We start from the raw sequence: 10242 nt of genomic DNA, 5'->3' as shown, positions 1-10242 counted from the left end.
TGCACATGAGGCCGAGCGACAGGCAACGTAAAAAATGAGTACAAACTTGGCTCATTAATGGCTAACATCTGGGCAAAAGAAGTGGCTCTTCGATTTATAAACCAAGCAAAACTAAGAAAAAAGGTTACTTTACTTTGTACATTAAGAATGAACGAGGTGGATACCTGACTGTTAAAAAGTGGCGGATAGTTGCTTAGACACAGATTGCTATCCAGTTTTTTTCTTGCGCCATGCCATTGTTGTACGTATTTAGCAGGAGCGGGTGAATGGGATCGCGTGCAGATATTCATCAAGAGGTAGGAAGCGAGTGAATGAGTGAGCGGGGTGGATGAGTATGCTGAACCCTGATGTGCCCCACATCCCTTCGCTCATTATCGAATGCCTTTTGCGATGGCAGCAGGAGAGGGGAAAGGGAGGGGCAGGAGAGGATGGAAAAAAAGGAACTGCAGGGAGGTAGAGAGGCAGTGGAGAATGATGAGGCTGCATTCGGTCAGTGAACGTGCAAAGGTTCATTAGCAGGGCTCTTAATTGCTGAAAACTGATTTCTTCTTTTGGCCTATGAAAGAAGAGATCCTTTAGATCATCCTCGTGACTCCTTTTGTTGTTATAGGAATAAATACCAGTTGCAAAGGTAAAGTTAGACTATAAATATATATTTTCCAAATTCGTAGCAAAAAATCCTTTTAAGAAAGCGATTTACTTTAGAAACCTTGATCATGATATGGAACATCCTCTCACTTCACCTTAACTGCCAGCTGGCCATATGCCCGTTCATTCGTCATACCATGACCTGGGAGAAGTTAAGCTATCAAAAGGCAGCTGACAGACATCATTCAGATAGCCAAAATATATTACCCGGTAGATTTCGTTTGAAATCTTTGCCAGGTAATCATTGTAATACATGTATTTTGGTTGCTATGATCACAAAGTCATACCAAACTATTTCCCATGCGCATGTTTTTGTGTGATTAGGCTACTCCTCGTTTTGCAAATGGTCAGTCATCCTAAGGAAGATTACAGTGTATCTTGAGCATCAGATGACCATTACTTAAAAGTATTTTCTTAGTCACAGAAAATAACATTAATTGTGCTGTGAAGTTTTGCGTCTTTGGTATTTGTTTGGCTTTTAGAGGCCCCACAGCGTCCCAGCATTCGCGTAGAGTCGATGAGAGAGAGTCTGGAGGAGGGCGACATTTTGAAACTGAGATGCGAGGCTGTCGATGGGGAACCAGAGGGCAAGATCTCCTGGCTCAAAGGTGAGCAAGAATCATGGCTTTGAGCGTCCGTATTTCTTCAATTTTCTCAAAATGCTACTTAATTTGTACGTCATGTCTCCAATCACTGCGTTATGTATGATTTTATCGCATTATAAGACATTGTGATTTGCTATACACTGAGTGATTTCGCTTGACTTCGATTCTTAACTATAGATTTTAAGCGGAACCCATTTGAATTAATCATGGTATTTGTAACCTTCAAATTTATAAAATAACATACACAACAATATTTGATGGAAATTACCTACTACATTGTGTGGTTCGCTCATCTCACAATTTTAGCATGCGGTACCATTTGAAGGAACACTTTTAATTTTATACCGCAGTGATTCTGCCGAAAACGCCCCTAATGTGCCTAAACAACATTGAGTCTCTAAAGCAAACCTCTTAATTTCGAAGTTCCTATTGAGGATTCACCAGAAGAAACAAATGGGCCATTGATATTGGTGCGGACACCTAAACCTCTTGTTCAGGGAAAGGAACCAAAAAGGACTAAAGTAAATTACCTAATATTTGCTGCCATGCGCATAGTATAGTGTAAAGGCAGATGATTCCTAAAATTAAAAGTGATAGATACGAGTGATTTCCATGTGTTCCATGGCATAGGGTGCGAAAATTTGTCTAGTGAATATAAAAACGTGATTGTTTTATAAAATGCCAAAAATTATGATCACTTTTTAATTTGAATAATGGTTCAATTTGCAGCACCTTTTGAAGTCGATTATAAATTTAGCTAACCGATACTCTTTTATCAATAGTGACAGCAAGCAGATGCTCCTGCAGACGTAACTGCATCAGGGCCCGCATTATCATGGTGGCCGTGGATATGTACGCACTAGTAGCTGCCTTAAATAATCCGTCAAAGTTATGAAATAAAGAACATAACTTATAAATACATGGGCCGCTTAAACTCAAAACTTTCAGTACTATTGGCCGTGAAATTATCTTCATATCCCATTCATCAATGTGGTAATTAACTCCTAACGTAAACACTATTCTTCTCTTCTAGCTACATACGAAAATCCAGAATACACACCTATATACCTCATATCTACTACAGAGTTTGACAAACACAGAAAACGGATTTCTTCCAACCTCGATATTCAGCTTACAGGTGATGATCACCTTTCTTCTTTCAAGTAAGTTTAGTATCTACCCCCCCCCCCCCCTCATGTCCGGGTACTACTGTTATGCAGATCCAGTGATGCACTGCACTCCATCCCTAAGATTTTCCACCACATAATGTTCTTAGAAGAGATCTCATACCTTTTCGATTTCATTAGCTGCAAAAGCAAGATTTTAGAAATAAGTGTAAAAGTGTGCATTTATTTCATAAAATACTAGCTATTAAGAAATTCTGTGTCTAAAGGAATTCATGAGGAGCACAGGATGGCGGAGAATCGGTACTATCAAACTAGCACAAAAATATGGAAGTTCCAAATTTTAGTGGCCTACTGCTAGCCACACATTTGTGGTGTATAAAGGGTTACACGATCAACTAAATTAAATCCTAAAAAGATGAAATGGACTCATTTAATAACCCACGGTAATAAATTTTATCCAAGGTGCGTTTCATCCAACCCCGGATTTCCGGCCTCTGAGGCACAGACGAGTGCGGCGTTCCACGTGAACCTCACTTTCCACCCAAAACACATTCGTATTGACCGTCTGACGGAGGCCCATAGCATTCCACAGGTAAATCCCGCTGGAGAGCCTCCAAAATTGGTCACTGTGACAGCAGGAGATCTCCTCACTCTGATGTGCACTGCCGGTCCCGCCAATCCGCCGGTCCCACTGCAGTGGAGACAAATCGTTTGCGACGATCTCTTCTATGGCAACCATAGCTCTACCTTTAGTAGCACAAGCTCAGAGACTAGCAAACCGCCTTGCAGCATAATAAACAATGTTGGTAGGTTTATTGTGTTCTATGTACAAGTTATTATTGTAGTGAAGTTATCTACTGACCTTTATACTTAAAAGGCTTTGTTTTAAAAAGGCATTGAAAAAGCTTTAAGTTCATGGTTTAACAAAGTTTTGGGATATCAAATAAAGGACTGTAACTCAATTGTTTAATGTTATTGCGTTTACCAGTGTAGTTGCATACTATACGACTATTCGTTTTTTAGTAAACTGGATTATTTATTGTTGTAAAATCACAAATTTCACAGTTCAAGATTGTTTGTATTAGCTTTTTTAACCTCTTAGTAGGAGTATACAGCGATTGGTGAATTCATTAATATATTGAATAAGAAAGTTCGCAGTCAATGTCGGAGCTTTTAAATTAAGTGCATAAATAACATACGTATAATATTCTTGCTTGCTACACTGATTCAGATGGCATCTAAGTTACTCTCGCATCGGCGTCACCTGGGCGACGGAAAGAAGATCAGTTAAAATATTTTTTTTTTAAGGGTGACGCTGGAATTTTCGCTGTATTTAACGGAAATTTGGGCATATATAAAGGACATTTCCCAATTTTGTGGCTTGAGAAATGTCTACCGTGTATTCGAGTCGCACATGGAATTTTGAATGCAGAATCCGGTTTAACTTTTTCTTTCATTGCAAACATTCTTTAATTTTTAACCCAACTAATATCATAAAAGCTGTCAGCTATGTCAGTGAGAGGGTGGCGATCCTAAAGATCAGGATCTAGAGATCTTGAATGGATATACGAATGCGAATGCCCTATCAGGAATGTGCATCAATCGTTTTCGTCTACACAACTTTTTATCATCTGTGTGATTAAACAGTCGAATTTAGCAAGCAAAAATTGAAATACAGAAGTATAGCAGGAAACAAGGACATAACCATGATCTTAAATGAACTAAAAGATTATAAGGGAAATTGGTAAGCATCTTTTTATGCAAAGGAGAAACCATTTGGGCTCACAAATTTACCAAGGAGTTCATTAGTCTAATAAACTTTGAAAGCTAATCCAATTACCTAATTTAATGGTTGAAGTTTTAAAATGTTGATCTTTTCTGAAGATACTTCATAGGATCTTTGCCACCGTGTTAAGCCTACGCCCTATTTTGCAAGTGCTAATGGTGAATTTCATTCGAAACGGATAAGTAATGTACACAAAGCAATTTACTGAAATGTGGCCCACTAGGCATTTTAAGCATTGCAGATAAATTTGGTAGTTATTCAAACTTGGCAGATATAAGGTGTTCGCAATATTGGTGCACAAAAACCATTCTGTTACATTTTCTTCAATGATGGGTCCTATTGACATCAGTGAGAGATTTGACAATCGAACAACTGTCTCACTGTCTCAAGGGTGGTCAAGGGGACAAGATGTATACGAAAGAGCAGTTAAATTTCTGGAAAAATAACAGCTGGTTTATGCTGCATCTTCTTTAAACGACACCAGTCGTTTCAAAATACACTGATGCTGCACTTATGTTTTCAGATTCATCAACTACCTGTGAAAGTAAGGCAACGCACTAATTTTAGGCCTTGGAGGTCCATCTTTTGTGTAATTATGTTCTTTAAAACGTCATTTTCTACTCAATAAATGTGTAGATTAATTTAGGGGATAAAAAGGTTTGAAAATGTTTTTGCTTCCTACATTATTACTTTGATCTGCTTTATTAATAAATAGCGAGGCTGTGAGCGCCTTTATTTCACATATACCTCACATTAATTAAATAATTTTTTTGGTATCATCCCTGCTCTAACAGGAAAATTTCTGAGACTAAGTGCACGAAGTATATTTTTACTCGACAAAGTGCTCATCCTAATTAAATTTCTTTATGCAGAACTTCATTGGGGACTTGAATCATTCTTTACCACTCAACCAAAAGGGAATTTTATTTTGGGTACTTTCAATTAAATTTGACACATAACCATATTATCTGAACCACCTTATTGAATTTATGTCTTCTAATTTTGAACACCTTGTGAGGCTGAAGAATATGTTTTCTGTCTTTAAAATGAATAAAGAATTTGCTATTTGAGTAGGTGATGCACGAGCATTGCCGCTGCTTCGTTCGCGAATGGTCTCGAGGAGTCTGGTGTCGCTGTTGGTTCAAGCTCATCACCACCAGAGCCGAGTGGAATGCTCCACCCTCGGCGCTGAGAGATCAAATGATCGACCCAATTGGAGCGCCCAGGGTCCCGAGGACACGACGAGGCTCAAGAAAGAAATCACCCTAAACGTCCTTTTCAAACCAAATTTCTCCAATGTACTCAGCAAACTCAATCCATCTACCTCGAAGTATCTTCCCCAATATATCACTGTAGAGGGTCAGTATCTCACATGTCTCTTCGATAGTTTCCTTAATTTAACTAAAAGAATTAACTTATTTAATTGTTTAATTTAGGTCAATATCTCAACACAATCCCTCGCCTTAAATTTGGAATTCTAAAAAAGTTGACCTTGACGTGATTTCAAATTCTAATCGTAACAAATATTCAGCATTTCTGGTCATTAATATAAGGGACATACAATTAGATTTATAACTAGTGTCTGGTGGAGAATACTTTTGACCCAAGTTTAAGTACATTTTTCGACTATTATTTATAAGCATAAGATATTTGTCCTAAGTTTATTATTTATCGATTTTTTGGTAAAAGTTGATAAAACAAGTAAATGCAAAGATTTAAAAATTGAGTTGCTATTCAAAAACCTTGACTGATACTGCGATTTTTGACATGGTTAACAACTTTCTGTATTCTCTGAAGCGAGGAGAAAACAGCTTTGCTCAAGAATGACATTTCTACATATACCTGTCACCGTATTTACACAAATACCCGAGCTTTAGTTGACCCTACTGCTAGTGCAAACTAAATGCATCAAAAGTGTTTAAATTCATTTGTAATAATGGATTTTCTTAAAGATGATTTTAGGTCACTCCTTTGGTGAATGCAATAATTTCCCTTTTGTAGTGAGGGAGAATACTGAAAACAGTGTTTACGGGCTAAATACGCATAGAATAAAGTTACTAAAATCTGTCATTTATTTGTACTTGCCATTATATCATAACATAGAATAATTGTTCCCCCCATTGACGTTGTGCTATGCATTAAGCTAAAGTCAGAAGGTAGTGTTTCGACTTTTATTTTGATTAAAAGTAAAAACGGTCTTTTACGTAAATACGTAGGTGTATAAGGCATTAACACTGCAAAGAAAAGTGGTGCGCCAAGATTTTAGAAAAGCGCAAAAATTCCACAAAATAAAAGGTGCAACCAACGGAGAAGAGCTAAGAAAAAGGACTGATACAATAGGTCTTTTGGTAGTTATGTGGACCACTCTTTTTTGAGCATTGACATTTAAGCTTCACAACAAGAGAACGTTAAACTCAGTCAATCAAATTTAACGTCTTACTTTTTTTCCTTAATGGAGTCGCCATCACATTTATTCCCTCAGGGAAGAGATTTTGTCTTGTGTGAAAACAATCTGTCTGCTATATGTATGGATTGAATTAGTCCCTTAACCAATGGTCAGCCCAAAAGTCGCAAACTTCGGCGAAAGCGTTTTTTGTCAAACTGTGCATTGGTTTTCCTTTTTTGTGTCAGAGACTGTTTTCCAGTTTTGCAATGCACAATTTAAAGAATATTTTATGAAGAAGTTGAAACTTTTTCACTTCGATGCCTATTTGGAGGCATAAATCAAATAATTTATTATGGATCTCACAGTTTGTCGATTAAAGGCTCCTAGAAATGGCTGTGACCGTTTGTAAGCGGATGTGTGTGTGTGTTTGTGATTACAGGCGCTTAACTAATTTACTAATAGTTTGTATTCTTCTCTTATTTTCGGGAGTCCAAAAACAGCCCACTTTAGCATTCAACCCCTTTTTGTCGTCATAAAATAGTGGAAGACCTCCGTTGAATCAATTGATTAAATACGTTGATTCAAAATTTTCCAGTCAGTTCATCTGATTTAATTTTATTTTTAGGTTAAACTATTCAGTATTTTCTAAGGATCCTTTCACTGCATTAAATATACTAATTACTTTAGTACCCTAACGCATGCTAAGGCGTCATATGAACTTCGAGACATCAGAACCATCATGTAACCGAAATATCCGTATGTGTTAACACTAATCGCACCAGAAAAGAAAAATGCTTAATGTGATTGCGGAGATAACATCATTTCGAATGGTTACGCTAATTTTGACTAATTTCATTACGGCCTAATTTATAGTTGTTATTGCGATTTTTGGTTTATCGGACCTGAAATCCACGAACTCTGGAGATTAAAGGGTGCGTTATAAATGCTCGTAGGGAGAGTATCAAGATAAGTACTTGAGAGTGTGAAGCATGGCCGGCTTTGTGCAGATGAGGCATTGACTTGGCGTCGATGGTCGAATGAGATAGGGTGGCATATGCTCTGCTTCTTTCAAATGGCCTATCATTTACCTTTTCATTCATGTCTCTATTTTGAAAATAACTTTTTTTATGACAGCGTGGTGCTAACACTGAACAAATCTTTGTGATAAATCAGTACGTAAAAATTCCCTAAACTCCAAAAACTCGGCCATGGACTTATCGGCTTCTTGCAAATACATGAGCTGCACAATAACGACATTTTTGTAAACAGAGCCTACTAAATCCCTCCGCAGTTGTCTTTGATGTGACAGAAAATAAAAGTCTTTTGTTTTAAATTGCTAACTTTTTTCCCGTTACGGCAACAGAATTAATTACTTGGTAAAACTAATATTTCTATTAAAATCTCTTTTTTTGCTTTTAATGCTTTTAAAAGCCTTTATAACACCACAAAACAACCTTTAACTGCATTGCATAAAGAATTGCTCCTGTTTCGAACAATAGAAAAAAAGAACAAATTCATGCTAAATTAAATTAGCGTAGAGCACTACTCAAGACTTCATTGTTGTACACTAGGTAGTATTTGTAGTCTCATTTTCGCCTGTGCAAGCTTGTGCCCGTGCCAGAGAAGGTGTAAATAAATAAAAAAGTCCATTTCAATGCTGATGAATTGCTGACCCCTTTGTAGACAACGGATAAGTTTTGCAAACTATGGACAACAAAGTCAATTTGCTTCGCAAGAAACTGCATTAATAAAAGACATTGTTTCGGATTTCTTTAAGTGAGGCACTTCGAGAGCGAACTGAATGCGTAAAGTGGTTTGTATTGGACCCGAAAGAAATAGGGTAATTTATTATGGCATCTGAAATCAATAGTAGTTAGTGGCACGATTTTAAATGACTGTGATAATCTTATAACTTTTACACTGTCCATAGGTGCCAGTTTAAACTTGGATCTTGCGCCCGTTAGTAACCCTCCAATCACCTCTGCAAAGTGGTTCCATGGGAAGTTTGAACCCCAAACCCTTGGCCCGTGGGTGGAGATTACGGAGGAGGTATCGTCTGGAGCGGGCGCTCCAGCTCGACTGCAACTGTCGCGGGTCGGAGTTGAGCACATGGGAAGCTACAAAATTATCGGCATTAATTCTATTGGCAGTGCCGATCTTGTCTTTTTTCTTAACGTAACGCGTAAGTCTCCTTACATTTTAGGTCAACAGCTATAATACGGTCGTGCAAAAAGCAACTGCATTTAATGAGTCTAATTTTGGATACTTATTGACATAAACTGATTATGTGTCGGTAAGGGCATAAAGGGTTTATGCCAGCTGCAACCTCAGCAGAAGAGCGAAGAAGATAAAGACGCCATTGCCTCAGTCCGAAGCGTACCTACAATTGCACCGAGCACACTTTTGAAGTACACGGGCATTTGTCTCCTTAAATGGCTTTGAGGGCGGGAGAATTGCTAGTACATATAAAAGCCATCCCCACATGGCATCGGCTAATGAAGAGAAATGTAGCGGGAGCACAAAGTGCTGATGCTTTTCAAATGCTGCGAGTAAGGAGCAAAACGAGCAAGTTCAGGTTTCTACGATGTAAACTTTAGTGTCTTACTATGGAAATATCAACCAGGGTTGCAAATATCTTTAGCGATGAGGAGGATGAAAATTCAAAGCCGGGTTACTGTTGGTCACTTTAAGCTTAAGGTTTTCTTAGGTGAATAATATTAAGCTCAGGAACTGTAACACTTTGTACGATATTTAGGCAAAATTAGAAATTTCTTTCGTAAGACTGAAGTTCTCGCAGTGTTTTGAAGCCACTAAATCGAATTTTGCAAGTAGCACTTAAAAGGCTTACGAAAAGAAAAAAATTAAAGCTAATGGTAGCTGAACGAATCAACATAGGCATTAGCCTTTTATCTCAAAAAAAGCTTAAGACGGGTTCACAAGTTTAAGCCTATAAATTTCTACAATCTAAACAAAAAAGTGAGGTAATTTGTCTTCAATCTACCCTGATTAAGTGATGGAATGACTAAGACGAAAATCTAGTAAGAAAAAGTGCCATTTTCGAAAATAGACACAATTCACGCATTGAAAATGCGAAAAGAAGGTAAATGGCCTAATTTCCCAAAAATGGGGACGTTTTGTTAACGTATGAATTGGTCGTTGAACATAAAACAACCTTGAGTAAAAGAATCTCCAATCGTCTTATTATTTTCGTAAACTCCACTTTCTAAATGAATTATTTTATGCAATTAAACAGTTGCACCAAGAGACATGCGAGGTAAAACACGCTCGTTGAAAAATAGGAAGGCGACAAGTTTTTGTAAGATAAGGTGATAAGCCCCCTTCCTTCGGATAGAACTGCGGCTTCAAGCTTTTCTTCCTACGCCTGGATTATCCATATAACAATAAAACCTGGAGGAAAGGAGAGGCACCAAGCTATTGTTTACTTTGAAAGAATTTTGAAGAATTCGTAGCTGTTCACTTAACTGAGTTACACGAACCCTCCAAGCTAAGGCTGTCAGTGCGCCCGCCTATTGCATTAGTGGAAAGCGATAGCACCCCAGCGAGTTTTACCGACTCCCACAGCCCAAATTATGAGCCATTGGTCATTATCTTCAAAGCATCGGTTACAAAATGGAACTCAAGATGTTGCCTGTTGCAGTTTTTAGAAAAAAAAAACCAATTTTTTGATCT

Source organism: Echinococcus granulosus, assembly GCF_000524195.1.
Source record: "Echinococcus granulosus chromosome Unknown EG_S00050, whole genome shotgun sequence".
NCBI lineage: Eukaryota > Metazoa > Platyhelminthes > Cestoda > Cyclophyllidea > Taeniidae > Echinococcus > Echinococcus granulosus.
This window is presented reverse-complemented; position numbering follows the sequence as displayed.